This window comes from Panicum hallii, chromosome 4 (assembly GCF_002211085.1).
Source record: "Panicum hallii strain FIL2 chromosome 4, PHallii_v3.1, whole genome shotgun sequence".
In the NCBI taxonomy this organism is placed as follows: Eukaryota; Viridiplantae; Streptophyta; class Magnoliopsida; order Poales; family Poaceae; genus Panicum; species Panicum hallii.
Window position 1 is genome coordinate 20,378,235 of NC_038045.1, and position 19,997 is coordinate 20,398,231.

A 19,997-nucleotide genomic window follows, 5' to 3' on the forward strand; every position below is an offset into this window, starting at 1 on the left:
TGGGCAATTAGCATGCCCCTTGAGATACATGGTTTACTTGCTATGCATGTGGTTAGAACTAAACTAGAAAGCGATAGACCCCTCTAGAGAGTGATAGGCCCATGTTACCCGACGTTATGCCCACGTAGGTCCAATCCACATCACAGACCGGGATCTAAGTATCTGACCGCCGGTCAAAACAATCAGCAACAAAAGATGCCCAAGCTTTCTGTGTAACTCAATCAAACTACAATGAGCCACAACCACAGAAGCACATGGTAACATTGTAGCCTTTTCCTAAGAGGATTGTAGGCTGGGCTCAGTTGAGATTGGCAACAAATTGATCTAAAGTTTTCTATCCGACTTAATAGATCTATTCATATCATTAAGTTTGGATTTTTGCATATAAAAGAACAAATCCATTGTAAGATAAATATTATGAACAAAGGTACGTAAATTATATCACGTTTATTGCAAAAATAGCCAGAGGGAGGCTTTGTCAAAACCTCCCCCCTGCTTGTGGGAAGCTCTTTGGCCATTTGGAAAGCATCTTTGACATACTTGAGCTCTTGTTCATCCCTCTGCCACTCTCTTTGCTTTGATGTTGTATTCTTGAGAGAAAGCATCCTAGCATATTTCGTCAAGAGTTTCAGATTTGTGATAATTAAGTGTCTTCCAGCAAACATCGTCATCTACTCATTACTATTTGAGGTTGCAGCCTTGATAGAAGATCTTGTCTGAGGAAGTTGTAACAATCATAGAAAACTTATAGGTTATGGAACATTGAGCTCGTAAAAAAACTGTGAAATCACTTTTTATTGTTCTGGGATACTTTATGATTGCCTTAACTTGTTGGAGTAGTGAAGGCCAGTTCAAATCAAGTTGTGCCTTGTTAGAAGAGTGGTTGCCATGTCAAAGTGGATTAGGTCATGCCTACAAGTTTTTGATACCATGGGATAAAAATTCATATCTCGTGTTCAGTTATTTCTTGAGTTCAAATTATATTTATTCAAAGTACTTTGAGCTATTTTATTTCTAGAGATTGAATTGTTTGTCGTCACCGTAGGTTGTAAACATTCACTTAGTGCACCTAGTGTTCAAATAGGAGTTCTCTAGTTTACTAATCAAATTTTCCTAGTGTTGTGGTTATAGTTGAAACCACCTATTCACCTCCTCTAGTATGTATCCTTGATTCTACAAGTGGTATTGAAGATGGGACTCTATTTTGATAAGGATTTAACTATCCTAGAATAGGATGGTGGCTAGATATAATTGATTACAATGTTCATTAGGAAAAGCTATTGTACTTTGATGGGAATGATTATGAGTTATGACAATTGAAAAACTAAAATGATGGTTTATCTTAATTAATGTAATGAGTGGAAAACTATGAAGAATTATGAATGGATTTGTAATTCTTATGAGTCTAGTTTTAGTGCAATTGATGATGAAAACATTCATATCAATGATCAAGCTATGAATGTGTTCTATGATGAATTGGATATTAGTCATTTTAACCAAGATAAAATATATCAAAGCTATTCATGAGATTTTGAAAAGGCTCATCGAAGTTAACGAGGAAACAACTTAGGACTTGGAGTTTCTTACCATGTTCCATGGAGAATGCATGAAGAAACCATATGTGCTGGGTGGTTGTAATGCAATAGGTCGGTAGCCTTATTAACAGTACTTAGCAATCATCTGGGCTCTCGTGAGAGTTGATATGGATTCAATAATTTGGCATCAACCCAACATAGGTACAACATCAAGAGGTAAGATACAAGGTTAGGGGCCAGCAGAGATACCATAGGCTCTGTTTGGGACAGCTTCTAGTGATAGCATGGGCTAGAAATGATTGACTTGGTTGGATTCCTAGGCCCCAGGATACGTTATGTTGAACTTGGAGTGGATGCAGAACTGAAATTTTGATTGAGCCTATGTGCAGTTGCATGATCAAGCCCATTCATCTCCGCCCCTATCTCCCCACCTATTTAAACTAATGAACACACCCCAAAACCTAAATCCTTTTCCAAATCTCCTCCATGTTGTCGTCTCCTCATCCGCCACCCATTACATCCTTGGTATCACCCACACCATCGACGAACCACTTCCTCCGCCTACTTTCCTTGTTTATGCCCGGTGATCCCTATGCTCTTGGGTTTCCAAGCTGCGACTCCACCCAACCCGTCGTTAGATGATGGTGAGTACCTATCGTCCAACCCTGTTTTCCTCAATTCCCTTCTTGGTTCCAGATCCCTAACCCCTCCGGCAATTCCCTCTCTTTCCGTTGTATTGTGGAGGGGTGGACGGCACGATGCGGAGTGACAACTCTGAGGCGGTGACCAGCGGCTTCCTCCGCGCTAAATCCCGGTAACAGGCAGATCATATCCCTATGCGCTTAGGCTTCCAACAGTGACTCCACCCCACCGCCGCCTAATCATGGTGAGTACCCATCGCCTAGCTCCGTTTTCCCAACTCCCCTCCCGGATTCCCAAATCCCTTACCCTTTTCCCCAATTCCCCTCTCTTTTCGTTGTAGTGTGGAGGGCTGGACGACGCAGATGCAGAGTAACTCCGAGGCAGTGACCGGCGGCTTACTCCGTGCAAAATCCGGATAACAGGCAGCTCACATCCCCTAGAGGTAGAGGCTAGATCTAAGAGATTGGGACCGTGATTATACAACAACAACAACTTAGCCTTTTGTCCCAAGTAAGTTGGGGTAGGCTAGAGATAAAACCCACAGAAAATAAGAATAAGAAACACAAAAAGGGCACAAGCCAAAGGAAGAGTTAGGGGTTAAACAAAAAGTAACAAAGGTCACGGTTCAGGTACGTTAATTGCTAATCTCCAAGCGCTCCTATCCATAGCTAATTCCTTAGCGATATTCCACTCCTTAAGGTCTCTCTTAACCGTCTCGTCCCAAGTTAGTCTAGGTCTACCTCTACCTCTCTTTACATTATCGTCCCGCTTTAAAACTCCACTACGCACCGGCGCCTCGGGAGGCCTCCGTTGTACATGTCCAAACCATCTCAACCGATGTTGAATCACCTTCTCCTCGATAAGTGCCACCCTTACCCTATCACAAATCTCTTCGTTCCGGACTTTATCCTTTCTTGTATGCCCGCAGAACCAACGCAGCATACGCATCTCTGCTACATTCAGTTGCTGGACATGTCACCTTTTTGTAGGCCAACATTCAGCACCGTATAGCATCGCCGGGCGAATCGCCGTCCTATAGAACTTACCTTTTAACTTCTGTGGCACCTTCTTGTCACAGAGGATGCCCGAAGCCTGCCGCCACTTCAACCAGCCGGCTGAAATTCTATATCTAACATCTTCATCAATGTCTCCATCTTTCTGAAGCATTGATTCTAGATACTGGAAAGTATCCTTCTTGGCCACCACTTGACCTTCGAGGCTAACGTCCCCATCCTCATGCCTAGTCGGGCTAAAATCGCACATCATATACTCGGTCTTGGTCCTACTCAGTCTAAACACCCTCGACTCTAGCGTGTGTCTCCACAGCTCTAACTTCATATTAACCCCTGCCCTACTCTCGTCAACTAGCACCACATCATTAGCAAAGAGCATACACCAGGGGATATCACCCTGTATGTTCCTTGTGACCTCATCCATCACCAAAGCAAATAGATAAGGGCTCAATGCTGACCCCTGATGTAGCCCTATTTTAATTGGAAAGTCACTGGTATCGCCATCACATGTTCGAACACAAGTCATCACATCCTTGTACATATCCTTGATGAGGGTAATATACTTAGTTGGGACTTTGTGTTTTTCCAAAGCCCACCACATGACGTCTCTCGGTACTTTGTCATACGCCTTCTCTAGGTCAATAAAGACCATGTGTAAGTCCTTCTTCTCCTCTCTATATCTCTCCATCAACTGTCGTACTAAGAAAATCGCCTCCATGGTCGACCTCCCAGGCATGAACCCAAACTGGTTTTGGGTCACCCTTGTCAATCTTCTTAGGCGATGGTCGATAACCCTCTCCCAAAACTTCATCGTATGACTCATCAGCTTAATCCCCCGGTAGTTAGTACAACTTTGAATATCTCCCTTGTTCTTGAAGATCGGTACTAATATACTTCTCCTCCATTCCTCCGGCATCTTGTTTGACCGGAAAATTAGGTTAAAAAGCTTAGTTAACCATACTACCGTCCTCTCGCCCAGGCATCTCCACACCTCAATGGGGATGCCATCGGGGCCCATCGCTTTACCTCCCTTCATCCTCTTCAAAGCCTCCCCGATCTCTGCCTCCTGAATCCTCCTCACAAAGCGTCTGTTGGTATCATCAAATGAGTCATCCAACTTGAAGGTAGGACCCTCATTTTCTCCATTAAACAACTTGTCAAAGTATTCTTGCCATCTGTTCTTGATCTCCTCATCCTTCACCAGAAGTCGATCTGTCCCATCCTTGATGCATTTGATTTGGTTTATGTCCCTTGTCTTCCTCTCGCGGGTCCTAGCTATCATATAAATGTCCTTCTCTCCTTCCTTCGTACCTAGCAGTTGATAAAGGTCATCAAAAGCCTGACCTTTCGCTACACTTACAGCTCGCTTTGCAGACCTCTTCGCTAATCTATAGCCCTTGATGTTGGTTGCGCTCTTGTCGAGGTGAAGACGTTTGAAACACTCCTTCTTCTCCTTAATAGCCCTTTGCACCTCGTCATTCCACCACCAACTCTCTTTCACTTCCTGCTTGCCTCCCCTACTCACACCAAACACTTCTGAGGCCACCTTCCGAACACATGTCGCCATCTTTAACCATATATCATCTACATCTGCTCCTTCTTCCCAAGGCCCCTCGCCTAGCATCCTCTCCTTAAACGTTTGTGCCTCTTTCCCTCTAAGCTTCCACCATTTCGTTCTCGCAATCTTGGCACGTTTGTCCCGGTGGGTACGTACCCGAAAATGAAAATCCGCCACCACAAGCTTGTGTTGGGGGACAACACACTCCCCAGGTATCACCTTACAATTTAAGCAGGCACGTCTATCCTCTCTTCTAGCAAGGATAAAATCGATTTGGCTCGAGTATTGTCCACTATGGAAGGTCACTAGATGGGACTCCCTCTTTCTAAAGAGGGTATTCGCTAACAGCAGGTCGTAGGCCAACGCAAAATTCAAAATATCCTCCCCCCCTCGTTCCTACTACCATACCCGAAACCCCCGTGTACTCGCTCATATCCTACATTAGTCGCACCCACATGGCCATTGAGGTCTCCTTCTATAAAGAGCTTCTCACTGATAGGCACGGTACTAACCATGCTATCAAGATCTTCTCAGAACTGACTCTTGGAGCCCTTACTAAGACCTACCTGAGGTGCATAGGCATTGATCACATTCAGAACCAAATCTCCAATGACCAACCGCACTAGGATAATCCGGTCGCCTTGCCTCCTAACATCTACAACTCCATCCTTAAGGCTCTTATCGATCAAGATGCCTACACCATTCCTACCCGAAGTTGCCCCTGTGTACCAAAGCTTGAAGCCAGAACCCTCCACCTCCTTCGCCTTCTGGCCCTTCCATTTAGTCTCCTGCACGCATAGAATATTTACACGCCTCCTAATTGCTACATCGACTAGTTCTCTTAACTTACCTGTTAGAGACCCTGCGTTCCAACTATCTAGACGAATCCTAGTTGGCTCGGCTAGCTTCCTTACCCTTCGCACCCGTCTAGAGAAATGCGAAGACCCTTGCTCATTTTTCACTACACCCGGACGCAGATGTAGCGCGCCACAGAGCTTGCGACGACCCGACCCTTGCTCACTTATCATCGTACCCGGATCACGATACGACGCGCCCCTGAGGGGATGACGACCCGGCCCTTGCCCATTTAACACCACACCCGGGTTCTGATGTAGCGCGTCGCCAAGAGGGTTACGCCCCAACGAATTTCTTATGGGTTTCATTTCCATTAGAGTGGCTGATTTTTACGCTGGTTCGCCAAACCTAACACAACCCTCCACATTTTCTCATCGCGGGCTTGAGACCGGCAACGACAGTGTTGGGACCGTGATTATCAACAAATAAAAATATCTTTAAATACAACTTACCTATTATCTAAGTTTGATTTTCATCAACAACGTTTTGTAATTTTTTTTCTTAATCTTCCATTCTCCATATCCCTAAATCAAGGTAGCCCTGATCCATAATCATGGTGGAAGATGGCAACTCAGACGTGAAGGCCTGCCCGCTGCAAAGCCCGGGCGGTGTTGGGAGGGACCTCATCAGCTCGGTCCTGATGATCTCCTCCTGAAGGTCCTCCTCAGCCTCCCCACAGTCGAGGCCATCCGCACCTGCGTCCTCTCCCCCAACTGGCGCATTCTCTGGACGCGTCTCCCGGAGCTTCGCTTCAGCGACCGGGACGCCAGCACCCTGGACATGCGCTTCAACGACCTCGTCGACGGCGCGCTGCAGGGCTCCGGTGACACCACGCACACTCTTCTTGAGATCACCATCTCCAACGCGGCCAACCTCGACGTGCCGCGGCTGACTGCTTGGGTCCAGGCCGCGGCCTCACGGGCTACCGGCGTCTTCACGGTCTCCCTGTCGTTCGAGCTCTACGACGACGAGGACCACATGATCCTCGACCTCCCGTGCTTTAGCATTTCAGTGACGCCGACTGCCTACAACTCTACATTTCCTTCCCAGAGGTGCGTAGCATACTCACACTACCGGAAGCCAGCACTATGCCGAGTGCCGAACGCTTTGCCGAGTGCAAAATATCGGGCACTCGGCAAAGAGACCCTTTGCCGAGTGCCGCACTCGGCAAAGTCAAACACACGGTGAACTCATCCTTTACCGAGTGTCGGGCGCTCGGCAAAGGACAACACACGGTGAACTCATCCTTTGCCGAGTGTCATGCACTCGGCAAAGGATGACACTCGGCAAAAAGGCGCCAGGAAGTAACGGTAGGTCACGCCGTGACTGTTTGCCGAGTGTCTGGTCCAAGACACTCGGCAAAGAGAGATTTTGCCGAGTGCCTTTTCCAGACACTCGGCAAAATATACAAATTTTTTTTCTTTAATTTGTCTAAAATTTTTTCTATTGTATTCCTACAGTCTCCTGAACAATATATGTAATTTAGGTTCTTTTATCCAATTGTTTGGTATATTTCGATAATTTATTTCATTGTAGTGAATTTTCTAAATAATTCAAATTTGAACTGCGTGGTCATTTGAATAGTGGAAAAAATGTATGAAAAATTGTTATTCATGTTAACAAGCATGCTTTGAGGCCTCAACGAAGAAAGGACCACAAATTTCAAACCTACTATTCACAAAACATGGCAACTAAATTATGTTCAAGTCGTGTTTAAATTGTATAAAAGATAAATTAGGTCGGAAAATTTTGAAACTTGTCGAGATGTCATGTTATCATGTGAGGACATTGTGATAAAATTTGTATAAAATTTCGTGAAAGTTTGACATCTATGATGCTTAACACTTAATCGGATGTCACATGAAATCATATATCTCTTTGAAGAACTTTCAATTTATAAGCATCGTATGTTTTAACTTCCATGAAACCTCGTCATATTTTTATCATAGCTTCCCCATATGATATCATTAAATCTCGACAAATTTCATAATTTTCCGACCATATTTGCTTTTTATACATTTTTAAAATAACTGGATATGAAATTCGTCGTCATATTTCGTGGACCACAAGTTTGAAATTTCTGATTTTTTTCTCGATAACCTCTCAACGCATCCTTCAATAACGTGAATATAATTTTTTCATTTATTATTTTCCTTTTTTCGAGTGACTTGTAGCTTAATTTTCAATAAATACAAAAAAATTTTCATTATTTTCCTTCTTTGCCGAGTGCCGCCACGTCTGACACTCGGCAAAGACATCAATTTGCCGAGTGCTTCTGATCCGGCACTCGGCAAAGAGCTGACTTTGCCGAGTGCCGCCGATCTGGCACTCGGCAAAGCTATTCAATATACGCGGCCCGCTCCTAGCTCGCTCCCACGCACAGCACTTAACGAAAATTTCGGAGAAGGCCCCGCGCGCCCCGCCGCCTGCTCCGCGCGCCCGCCCCCGCCGCCGCCCCCCCGGCCCCGCGCGCCCCGCCGCCGGCTGCGCCCCCGCCCCCGCCCCCTGCCCGCGCCCCCGGCGGCGCCCCCGCCGCCGCACCCGGCCCCGCGCGCCCCCGCCCCGCGCCCGCCCCCCGCCGCCGGCTGCGCCCCCGCCCCCGCCCCCGGCCTGCGCCCCCGCCGCCGCCCCCGGCCCCGCCGCCGGCCGCGCCCCCGCCCCGCGCCCGCCCCCGGCCCCGCGCGCCCCGCCGCCGGCTGCGCCCCCGCCGCCGCCCCCGGCCCCGCCCCGCGCCCCTGCGCGCCCCCTCCGCCGGCCGTGCCCCCGGCCCGCCACCGGCCCCGCCCCGCGCCCCCGCCGCCGCCCCCGGCCCCGCCCCGCGCCCCCGCGCGCCCCTGGCCCCGCGCCCGCCCCCGGCCCCGCCCCGCCACCGGCCGTGCCCCCAGCCCGCCCCCGCCCCCAGCCCGCCCCCGCCCCCGCCCCCGCCACCGGCCCCGCCCCACGCGCCCCCGCGCGCCCCCGGCCCCGCGCCCGCCCCCGACCGCCGCAGGTACTGCATTATAGTGAGTTGATCTGTTGATCTATATTATGGACTGCTATTTCGAAAGGTGGTTTGATTTTTGATCTGTGGTGTCACTTATTACATTGAGGTGGGGGGGATGGATGGTGCATTATGTGTCTGTGTACGTCTCTACTTGAAAGCAGGTAACGAGAGAGAGAGTGGCCTCTATATATCTGTGCTCCACCTTCGAAACGGTAGAGAGGGGGAGGTGCATAAACCACGCAGAATATTTGTTGCTTTCATAGGGGTGGGAGGTCTCAAGAATCAAAGGAGCATCGATGTCACAAGCAAAATCTCGGGAACTGTGGGTAGCGCTGCGTTGTATAAGATCTAGCTACCTTGATCTGTTGATCTATATTATGGACTGTTGTCTCATTAAGAGTATTGTGAGTTGTTTTGTTCTAACAAATTGATCTTTTTAGGTGTAACCCCCCGCGCGCCCTCGGCCCCCCCCGCGCCCCGTGCGCCCCGCCGCGCCCCCCCCCCCCCCGTCCGCGCCCCCGGCCGCACCCCCGGCCGCGCCCCCGCCACGCCCCCGGCCGCCGCAGGTACTGCATCCGTTAATCCATTAATGTTCCGCCAGATGATGCATGTGTACTTGCGAATATGTTTGCTATGGTTTGTTTGTATTGAAGTAGAGACAGGTACCATTTTGGACCATTAAATATATTAACATAGCGTAGGAGCCTAGGAGATCGCAATGTTTGTAACTTTAGTCCCTTAGTCATCTTTTAGGCAACAGAGTGTTAATGCATTGTCATGTGAAATTGATATTACTTTCCAATGCATATGTTAGAGGATGGAGGACTGTGACTGGATGTACACTGGCCACTTAAGTCGGGGTCAAGTCACTGATGAGTGGATCAACAAGACCGAGTCCTTCTTGGAACGGGTGTTTGGCGAAGCTGCTAAAGGAGCGAGTAGAATTTTCTGTCCATGCAGCAAATGTGCAAACAGGAAACGACAAACGAAGAAGGTCATGGGGGAACATCTTTGTTTGAATGGATTTACGGCAGGCTATACCCAGTGGGTATTCCACGGTGAAGCCGATCGTATGAGAGAGGAGGTGTGAGGCAATGTGTCGAGGATTATGATGCCGATGCCGGGGTGGCGGAAATGTTACATGACTACCACGAGGCACAATTTGTTGAAGGACATACAGAGGAGGAGCCAGAGGCAACTGCAAAGGTCTTCTACGACATGTTTGCCGCGGCACAGAAACCCCTTCATGGACAGATGAAGATTTCTCAATTGGATGCCATTGGACGCATAATGGCATTAAAGTCGCAGTATAGCCTGAGCCGAGACGCCTTCGATGGTATGTTGACAGTTATTGGCAGCCTACTTCCGGAGGGTCACATTCTTCCAAAGAGCATGTACGAGGCACAGAAACTTCTTCGTGCACTCAAGATGCCGTATGACCAGATACATGCTTGTCCGAAGGGGTGTGTCTTGTTTAGGAAAGAACACGCAGAATCAAAGTATTGTCCAAGGTGTGGATCCTCTAGGTTCATGGAGGTAGACTCTGGTGATGGGCAGAAGAGGCAGCTTGACATCCCCGTGACAATCCTACGTCATCTTCCGTTCATACCGAGGATCCAGCGGTTATACATGACAGAGGAATACGCAAAACAGATGACATGGCACAAAAATGGAAAACGATACAATCGTGATAAGATGGTACATGCGTCCGATGGTGAAGCATGGACCCACTTTGATAGCATTCATCATGAGAAAGCCAGAGAGTCTCGTAATGTACGTGTTGCGCTGGCAACAGATGGGTTCAATCCTTATGGAATGATGGCTGCAACATACACATGTTGGCCAGTATTCGTTATCCCCCTCAATCTCCCTCCAGGCATATGCTTTCAACGACAAAACATATTATTGTCGTTGATTATTCCTGGACACCCGGGGAATAACATGGGTGTGTTCATGGAGCCTCTAATTGATGAATTGCTCCGTGCTTGGGAGGAAGGAGTATGGACATATGACCGGGCTACAAAGACAAACTTCAAAATGCATGTCTGGTACCAATACTCCCTTCATGACCTATTGGCGTATGGGATATTCAGCGCTTGGTGTGTTCACGGGAAGTATCCATGCCCAGTATGCAAGGAAGGTCTTAGGTTCATTTGGTTGCAGAAGGGTGGCAAGTATTCGGCGTTTGATAAACATCGGCAATTCCTCCCTCTTGATCATGCATTCAGACGAGACATCAAAAACTTTATGAAAGGTGTCGTAGTGACAGACCTTGCACCTCCTATGAAGACTACTGCCGCAGTTCGTCAGCAGATAGATGGCCTCGTGCTGAATCCAGAAGGTGGCTTTGTGGGATATAGCCAGCAACATATGTGGACTCATAAGTCAGGCTTGACTCGGCTCCCCTATTATGATGATCTTCTCCTTCCACACAATATTGATGTGATGCACACTGAAAAGAATGTCGCTGAGGCACTTTGGGCAACAATCATGGACATTTCCGGTAAGACAAAGGACAATGTTAAAGCTAGAGTGGATTTAGCAATGTTATGCGATAGACCGAACCTAGAGATGAAGCCTCCTGGTCGAGGAAAGACATGGAGAAGGCCTAAGGCCGATTTCGTATTGAGCAAGCCCCAAAGGAGGGAAGTACTAGAATGGATAAAGAGGTTGATGTTCCCTGATGGGTATGCAGCTAATCTGAGTAGGGGGGTCAACTTATCTACTATGCGAGTCTTAGGGATGAAGAGTCATGATTACCACATATGGATTGAGCGGCTTCTTCCGGCGATGGTTCGAGGATATGTCCCTGAGCATGTCTGGCTAGTGCTTGCAGAGTTGAGCTATTTCTTCCGCCAGCTTTGTGCCAAGGAGTTATCTCGGACCGTGGTGGCAGACTTGGAGAAAGTTGCACCGGTGTTGCTCTGTAAGTTGGAGAAGATCTTTCCATCCGGCTTCTTCAATCCGATGGAGCATATGATATTGCACCTCCCGTATGAGGCACGAATGGGGGGGCCCGTTCAGGGTCGTTGGTGCTATCCAATCGAGAGGTCTCTAAAGGTTCTTCGGAAGAAATGTGGAAATAAATGTAAAATCGAGGCCTCCATTGCAGAGGCATACATTCTGGAGGAGGTGTCGAACTTCACAACAACATACTATGGTGACAACCTCCCTAGTGTGCACAATCCACCCCCTCGTTACAATGCTAGTGAAAATGACTCGAACCTCAGCCTTTTCCTAGGGCAACTCGGAAGTGCAAGTGGTTCGACCACCAAGACATTGACACATCAAGAGTGGGGCCAGATAATGCTATATGTGTTGACCAACCTTGACGAGGTGGTGCCGTACATGAAGCAATTTATTCATGAATTCTGGCATCGATCAAGGGAACCTACCCAACAGGAATGTGATACCCTTTTTAGCCAGGGTGCTGGAAATGGAGCGCCCGATTTCATTCATTGGTTCAAACAGCAGGTAACCGTGCAATCTAGCTTGTACTTAGTTTGTCATTTGAAGTTGGTCCCATATACGAGGCATACAATGATCAAATGTGCTTGAACATGCAGGGCCATACGATGAATGCTGAGTTGAGACAGGTAGCCGATGGCTTTGCCCTTAGAGTCAGGTTATATTCTGTTTATGACGTGAATGGATATCGTTTTTGTACAGCAAGCTACGAGGCAAGTCGACCTAATCGAAAGACCACAAATACTGGAGTTTTTACTCCTGGCCTTGATGGGATCGAGAATTATGGAAGAATTGAAGAAATATACGAACTCAGTTTTTATGGTTGCAAACCTCTTAATCCTGTCATATTCAAATGTCATTGGTTTGATCCTGAAGTAACGAGACGGACATATTCTAATCTTGGACTAGTGGAAATTCGACAGGATTCCGTCTTCCCTGGAGACGATGTGTATATTGTGGCCCAACAGGCTAGACAAATTTATTATCTCCCATATGCGTGCCAAACCAAAGAGCATCTTAAGGGTTGGTATATTGTGCACAAGGTATCACCGCACGGTAAAGTACCTGTTCCAAACGATGAAGACTACAATTTAGACCCAAACACATATGACGGAGAATTCTTTCAAGAAGAGGGGCTAGAAGGGCGATTTGAGATAGACTTAACCGAAGCGGACAGAATGGATGTTGAAACGGTTGTTGATGAGGAGGAGGATGAGGTCCAAAATGTGAAAGAACTACAAATGCTAGAACGATTATATTTAGGCAATGCTAATGATGACGTTGATCCTTCGGATACTGTTGATTATGATTTGATTGATAGTGATGATGAGACTTATGATCCAGCTAATCCCGATTATGAAGATTATTTTTAATCAATGTAATACTATATTATTATGCATTTATGTTTAATTTATTTTGCATCTCTTTCTAAGTACTTCTTGTTTATATGTACTAATTACTTTACTCTTCTTAATTGCAGGTGATTGAACAAAGATGGTAGGCAGTGGGTTGAGGACCGTTAGGTCGCTTTACCAGAGGGCTAGGTCAGCTACATCTGGGCCGTCTGAGAGGAGGAGGGGGAGGAGGGGGACGCCGCAGGTGCCCCCACAGGAGGCGGAGGAGGAGGAGGCGCAGGTGGGGCAGCAAGACGCTACGGAGGAGGAGGGGCATGTGCAGGAGGAGGAGGAGGAGGAGGTGCAGGAGGAGGACGAGGCGCAGCAGACCGCCTCTGCTTCTGGTGCCTCTGGTTCGTCGAGCGTCTACTTGCGAGGTAAGAATCTTTATATGTTTTCATTGCTTCTTTATGTTATATGTTCATAATCAAAGTTGAAACTAACAATTTTTCTTAATCACATGTACAGGTCCCGCCAGTCTCCCTAGACGACCGATACCTCGTGAGAGGCGCCCGTTGATTCGACCCGAAGGGGAAAAGTAAGTAACTTTTCATATTTTCATTTCTTCTTCTTGTTATATGTTCAAATTCAAATTTGAAACTATTAAGAGGTCTTAATCATTTGTGCAGGTCCTGGACGATTGTGCAGAGTGCAGGTGCTGCTCACAAACGCTCCGTCAATGGCATCCTCGGTCTTCTGTGCAGGAAACACTTCCCTGGCCTGGTTGAGTACGGTGGAGTGACGGAGCCAGCCTATACGTTCGACCACTACGCCGCCGCCCCTGATGCTGAAGATCGGGATGGCAGGGTATTCAACAACAAGGCGGAGCGGGTGAAACAAGAGCTGTGGGTAAGTGCTAAATACATTGCATTCATTTCACATTCTTAAAAAAATGAATGGTATACATCGTGTTTCCATGTTTCCATGCAGGATTTCTTCAGATGTGAGCATGGATTTGAGGACAAAGCTGATGTGGTGGCCACCAAAGTATGTAAGAAGCGAGTCGTGGATATGCACTATGAGGCGCGTATCCAGGCCATTATTAGTTTTCACGGCAACGTTCTTGGGCAGAGGGTCACCAAAATGGAAGCAAGAACCATGTCTTTGACTGAGGAGCAGTATTTGCAGGTAAATAAAGAAAATTAATATGCATTCTGGTTTACATTAAGCAGGCTTAATTTCATCTTCGAATATTTCAAATACTTGATGCCCTGTAGACGACTCCTTATTGGTGCCTCGGGCATCAAGAGTGCTGGCGACAGATGGTGCAGAAGTGGTGCTCCGACGAGTGGGAGGAGTCACACAATGCTTGTCGGGAGCGACGTTTGTTGATGCCACGTGCAACACACCATCAAGGCAGTCGCAGCCTCAGCGGATACGCAGAAGCATGGGTACGCGAATGAATTTATTTAATGTAACACTCAATTATGCATGATTTTTAATCGTCTTGCTTGTTTTGTTGCAGTCGTCGTCACATGGTGGTCAGCCTTGCGGCCTCTTGAAGGCATATGCTATGTCCCATAAGGGCAAGGCGACGTCTGACGTCAACTACAATCCGGAGGACGGGCCCGAGGCATACAGCAACCCCATGGTCCATACCCGCCTCAATGCGTACACAACAATGGCAAGGGAGGTCCATGGTCCAGAGTTTGATCCGGCCACCGAGGACCTTGACGGAGAAGTCGTCATGAGGGTTGGAGGAGGTAAGAATTATGGGCGGTATTGGATTGCCGACAGCGCAATCGACTCGTCCTCTACTCCTACTCTATCTCAGATTAGAGCAAGGAGCACGAGTGCGAGCCCAGGCATACAACCTCGGTAAGACACTTCACAGTACCGCATACAGGCACTCCAGGTCATTTCTTATTCGTCGTTCACTGATTATTGTATACCATTTCTTTGTATTATCATAACATTGGAGTGAAAATTTTGTAGGCCGAATTAGAAGAAGAGAGGAGGCTACGTCTGGAGAACGAGCATAGGATGAGGGATATGTTTGCCTACATGCAGACTCTTGGTGCCGCAACGGGTGTAGCTCCACCACCTTCGTTGTTCGCTACACCACCTCGACCTCCTGCGGAGTTTTCTACTCCTGTGAGTATGGATAAGTTTTAGCCATGTCTGACCTTTACTTATTTTGTCTCATACATGTGATCACTTCTCCTCTTTGCAGAATCAATCGGCGGCCTCAAATGACCCTCATGTTTCTCCAACTACGCCGGTATGGAGGTCGCCGGATTGGAGGTCTTGATCATGATTCTTACCACTTATCCTGTTTCGATAGACTTTTTATGTTTTTGGACATCTGTGGACTATATTGTGAGACATGCATATTTATGATCTGTAATAATAGTACGTGTGTGAACTTTGGGATATGTATGTGAATCAATTGTGTTTGTAGTATATATGTGATATTTGTGATATAGATGTGATATTGGTGTTCTTTGTGATGATATAATGTTTTCTGATATATATGTATATGTGTGGATGAAATCGAAAAAACAGATTAAAATGGGAAATCTGAAGAATCTTTGCCGGCAAAGAGTGAAGAATCTTTGCCGCGTGTAAACACTCGGCAAAGAGTGAAGAATCTTTGCCGAGTGCTTAGCATCAGACACTCGGCAAAGGAGGTCGCTTTGCCGAGTGCCGTGAATCTGACCCTCGGCAAAGGGACCTCCTTTGCCGAGTGTTGCGGATCTGACACTCGGCAAAGTGACATCCTTTGCCGAGAGCCGTGCATCTAACACTCGGCAAAGTGACATCCTTTGCCGAGTGTCAAACGCTCGGCACTCGGCAAACCAGCCGTCATATCCCTGTTCCGTCACGGCGCTTAAACTTTGCCGAGCGCGGCGCTTTGCACTCGGCAAAGACTTTGCCGAGTGCCCGACGAAATGCACTCGGCAAAGAACCCTTTGCCGACAATCTCTCTTCCGTGTGCCCTTTGCCGAGTGCAACACTCGGCAAAGCCTTTGCCGAGTGTTTTTTGAGTTTTGCCGAGTGTTTTTTACACTCGGCAAAGTCACCGTTTCCCGTAGTGTCAATTTGTTTCTTGTTAGAACTTCTGATAACGTGTGTCGAAATGAAATGTTCTCCGTTTCTGTTAAATTGCTATTGAATTACTCCTACATTGTTCTTAGTTACTTGATTGATGTCCTGTTGTTCGACTCCTAAGAGTTACGTAGCATACATCATGCGTATGTGCCTTTTTGGTTTCATTACAAATGCTGATAACGTGTGTCCAAAGAGAGGAAACAAAATGTTCTTTATTTCTATCAAATTGCTATTGATTTTACTCTTACTTCTATATTGTTCTTAGTTACTTGATTTATGTCTTGTTCTTCAACTCGTAATAGTTAGGAGCTTCGCCAGAGATAGAGCTCTCTAAAATTGGTTTTCTTATATTTTACCTCCTTCGTTTTAAATTATAGGTTATTTTAATTTTTCTAGATACAATTTTTTCCTATATATCTAGACATAATATGTATCTAGGTGCATAGAAAATGATATGTATTTAGAAAAAGGTAAAACAACCTATAATTTGAAATGAAGGCAGTAGTATTGCAATATATGATTGTTTTCAAAACAAATGATTGCCAATCCATGGAAATTGAAAGGGCGCATTGAATTGATGGTCCTAAAGGTGCTGTGTCTATGTGTATTGATAGCGCGAATATTGCTTGCATTCAACTTAACGATAGGAGTACAATATATAGACCTCTACCTAGGATCATCCTCTACCTGATTTATAGAAACAAGATTAGGGAGGAGATCTGGGCGATCAGGCGCACAAGGAAATAGCTAGACGGGAAACAATCAACCGTTCCTAAACAGGGAAGGGATCACCTAAACAAGGAAAGAGATAAACTCTCTAACGCCCCCCCCCCTCCCCGGCGTAGTCAGAACGTCCATAGAGCAGACGTTTAGACTGGAGCGAAATTCAGAGAAAACTGAAGTGGGAAGCCCTTTGGTGAAGATGTCAACAAACTAGGACATCGTCGGGACATGAAGAACACGAGCATCACCAATAGCCACACGCTGGCGGATGAAGTGAAGATCGATCTCGACATGCTTCGTGCGCTGATGCTGAACTGGATTGGTTGATAGGTATACAGCACTGACATTATCACATTAGACCAAGGTGCTCTTCGTCAAGGAACTGTGCAGCTCCTGCAGCAACTGACGAAGCTAGCAAGCCTCAGCCACGCCATTGGCCACAACCCAACACTCAGCCTCAACATTGGAGCGGGACACAATGTTTTGCCGCTTAGAGGACCATGACACCAGGTTGTCGCCAAGGAACACAGCGTAGCCTGAAGTAGACTTGCAAGTATCCGGGCAACCAGCCCAATCAGCATCCGTGTAGATGAGCAGAGCTGAGGCTAAGGACGGGCGCAGAAGAAGGTTGTGACCTAGCGTCCCTCTCAGATAGCGCTAGATGCGCTTAACTGCGGAGAGATGAACATCCCGAGGGTCATGCATGTGGAGACACACCTGCTGAACAGCATAAGAGATGTCGGGCCGAGTGAAGGTGAGGTACTGCAATGCACCAACCAAGCTGCGGTACTGAGTGGGATCACTGACAGGTACACCAACAGTGAAGGAGACCTTAGAATGAGTGTCGACAGGGGTACTACAGGGTTTGCAATCAGTCATGCCAGCTTGCTCAAGCACATCCAGATTATACTGCCGCTGTCAAAGGAAGAGGCCCTCGGAACGCTGCTGGACAGCCACACCTAGGAAGTGATGGAGGACACCAAGATCCTTCATGGATAATTCCTTCTGAAGGGCAGAGATGATGCAACGAAGGAAATCCGGGCTGGAGGCAGTGAGGACAATATCATCCACATACAACAGTAAGTATGACATGTCAGTCCCGCGGCGATAAATGAATAGGGAGGTGTCTGACTTTGCCTCAGCGAACCCCAAAGAGAGCAGGTGTGCAGCAAATCGACTATACCAAGCACGAGGCGCCTGCTTCAGACCATACAAGGAACAAATCTAGGGTTGTGGGCAATCCTAATGTACTCCTCAAAAGCATCAGTCTTACCCAAACAGATAGTAAGATCAAGTCTAGCAAGCAAACGACAAAGCTGGGTATGAGCAACCTCGGCATTATACTCCCAATGACGCACACTACCATCAAGGTTAAATTGGATCATGGTTTGAGACATACGAGACTCACGAGACTTAGCATTTCTAACATCACATCTCTCTCTTTGCCGTTGCAAATGACCAGTACCATTGGAAGACAGACCAGAGTAGACAGTTTTGCAATGCTTGCACACAGCTTGGAAGCGAATGTTCTTACCGTCCACAATTTTGCAGACCTTGTCCAAATCATTCCAGACATCAGAGGTGCACGGGTGCTTCCTCTTGGTGCCGGTGGTCACGATGTTGGGCTCCGCACCAGCACCATCCGCAGCACCCGCGCCATCACCGTCACCATCATAGCAGCAAGATTGATTGGCAAGGTGTTGCTGCGACCGAACAGGGCTTCCTAGTCCCCCACAAGGTCCTCTTCGTCATCTCTAGGGAGCCCCATCATACGAAGATTATAGTTGATGGAGTGCCCTTCGTCGGCGGCGGCCATCGCCGCTGCTCTGGTCCCTCAACAGCCTGCAAAAGAACAAGAACATAAGAACAAGAATAGAAGAACAAGACTAAGGAAATAGGGTTTACCATCTGCGAGACCAGAGCACCAGAGCAGTCGACGAGGTCAACGACCAAACGACCCTCTGGTTCCTCAAGACTTCACAGATCGGCAACCGATCTGCGCAGCCGGAGCACCATAGCAGCCGCGACATGGAGCACCAGGACCAGGGCACCAGGATCTACGAGACCACGAGAAGGAGCGCCAGAGCAAGAACACAAGAACAAGACCAAGGAAATGGGTCTGACTTCTACCTGCTGCGAGACCGGAGCACCAGAGCGGTCCGCGGGGTCAACAAACCACCGAGCCTCTGGTTCCTCATGGCTTCATAGATTGGCAACAAACTGGGAGACCGGATCACCGGAGCACCATGGCGGCCACCGAGTCATCGAGAGGATGAGGGAGCTCCAGATCTAGAATACGAGTGAGCTCGAGATCCAGTGGTAGGAGCAGAACGGAGAGAGCGAGGTGAGAGCTGGAGACGAGGAGTCGGTTAGGGTGCGGAGGAGAGGTGGCGGTGGCCACTACCGGCCGCCGGAGAGCTGGAAGAAGAGCGGCTAGGGTTTCGGGAGCGGAGCAGAGAGAGCGAGGCGAGAAGGCGAGGCGTCGAGGAGGCGAGGAGGCGAGTGGAGGCTAGGGTTTCGGTTGCTGGGACGTGGCCGGCTGGTGGGGTATGCCCTCCCTCCCAACGGCTAGTGGGCTGAGCCAACCGCTAGCAGGTCGGCTGGGGGGGGGGGGCAACTGCTAGCAGGTTAGAGTACCAGGCTGTCATCGGGCCTAGCCTTAGTCGGGCCGTGCCTGGGCCGGCACTACGGGCTGGGGTGGCGGCCAGGCACGGTCTGCTCCATCATGCCGGGCCGGGCTCGTGCCGGGCTTTTTCGGTCCGTGCTTCGTGCCGCCCGTTTGGCCTGGTCCAGATGGCCCACTATAGCACAAACAGTAATCTATGTGGCAATGATAAGTTAATTCAATGTCGATTGTGCCATCATCATAAGTTCATCACATATACCGAATAGTGCCCTTTATATACACATTCCAAGCTTTCATTCGATGTTATTAGATTAGGTAGACCAGGGAAAAGTGCGTACCTTCCATACTGTTCATAGCAGTCCATGCCATAAACTTATTTTGTAAAACATAACTCCTTTTTGATTCTGTAGATTGATCATTTCTCTTGTTGTTTGATGACGCAGGATGCACTGGGCCACAAGATACTGATGGAACACATGAAACTTCCTCGCCACTTCGATCTGTATCTCTACATCTCACGGGACGGGCACGCATTTGGATCAACGGTGGCATCCCTGCTCAAGAGATGCAACGGTATATTAACACTGACGTGTATCATGCATGACAAGAATGCACGCCTCTCTGAATCTCATGAATTAACCTTCATTTAT